Genomic DNA, 1771 nt, shown 5'->3' with positions numbered 1-1771 from the left:
TAACCTACACCTAAACTTGGTTTATATCTGACCCAGATAGACTGCATGTCATAACTTCTTACCTGAAGTTCAGTTCACCTGTCACTCGGACCAGGGTCTCTGCTCCTCCTGCCTCCCCTTTCCCTCATGCACCTGCTGGCCTCCACCACTTGCTAATGTTACTGAATCTGTGGAAGCTCCGCGATAGCCACCGCAAGAAGTAACGAATAACGACCCTATCTAAATCCCAGTAACGATTAACGTGTTCCTGATTTTGGCATAATAACTAGTTACCGTGCTCGTTACCACAATAATAACGTAGTTACTGTAACGCGTTACTTAATAACGTATGGCAGTCCATTCTGCCTGCAGCACGGACTACACTGCCCATGAGGCTACATTATTTAGGGCATTGCCTGTAACACTCTGCCCATTGCCTTCATATTGAATAATTTTTGTATAATAATTTTAAAAAATATTTCTTCACTCGCCGTAAGTAGGGGTGACATGGGCCGCGAGATAGAGAGACAGGCATTAGAGCTTCTTAATGCATATTTTGTTTGGGTTTCCACCAGCGTGGAATTACCAAAAATAGAGAGGGCATACCCTAACATTTTGGATCATTTTAAAAAGTTTACATTTCTTCAGTATTATACAGCAGAAATTCTTGTCCAGGGTTCGTACGGGTGCTTGAAATCCTTGAAAATGCTTGAAATACAGATCTGGTGCTTAAAGTGCTTGAAACTGTAATTGTATTTCATTCACCACAAATAACTATCTGATTGAATAGTTTTATTATCAGATAAAGAAATAAAATGAGTTGCAAAGTGCAAAAGCAAAATTGTATTTTGTAATCTGCAATGTTTTTCAAATATTATGTTGGTGTCTTGCAACACTTTCGGGGTTGAATGGAGCTGGTGAATCTCAATGCATTCTGGACGGTCGCTGCCATCCTGTTATTCTATGGAGTTATTTTTGTTCCACTTTTCTGAGCGCACGTAAAAAAAAAATTGCAAGTACAAGTGTTGCATTTTGAGGAGAAAATTATCTCCTATTTTGAGCAAAGAAAGGCTAAATTTCAAGGAACATAATTCACATCACCTGATTTAAAATGTTCCGTTCTTATTTAAACAGATAACTCTGAATTAAATCTAACATAAAAAATATTTAAATTCAGTTGGAAACATTTACATAATATTACCATTTCAAACACTGCCACTCTGCGTTCCTCCGCCTCTGCCTCGTTTGAGTTTTGGACGAAATGCATTCTGAGATATTCGCCTGGTTTTAGCTACAGTAGCTAGCAAGCTGATTGGAGACCAAAACAGCCAATCCGAATTTTTTGCATCCAAGTCTGTGATTGGTTGTTTTTGTGGCACAAATATGATGGTGTACAGAAAGAGCTGAACAGAGGCAGAGATGTTGAGAGCACGAGTAACACTGTGAGCGGGCCCGCAGAGATCTGAGCAAGAGCAAATGCAAAAACTGAGCAAGAGGGGTATGGAATCAGAACGATGCCACCTTGAAACGAAACCGAAAAAAATATTGAAACCGAAAAAAAATATTGTAACTGAAATAAATGTACTGAAAAATCTTGCATTGAAACCAAAAAAAAAAAATTGATAGTGAAAAACAATTAACTGAAACTGTAATTTTTTTGTTTTCGCTTACAATTTTTTTATTTTTCAGTTTCAATCCACTTTTCGGTTTCAATCCATCTTTCAGTTTCACTCTGCTGGCACTGTTTTGGCGTCTGGGGGCACGCTGGGGGGGCGGGGATTCCGACCCACAT

The sequence above is a fragment of the Simochromis diagramma genome, unplaced genomic scaffold (genome assembly GCF_900408965.1).
Source record: "Simochromis diagramma unplaced genomic scaffold, fSimDia1.1 OVJJ01000302.1, whole genome shotgun sequence".
In the NCBI taxonomy this organism is placed as follows: domain Eukaryota; kingdom Metazoa; phylum Chordata; class Actinopteri; order Cichliformes; family Cichlidae; genus Simochromis; species Simochromis diagramma.
The sequence above is the reverse complement of the archived record's forward strand: the minus strand, read 5'-3'. Positions refer to the sequence as shown.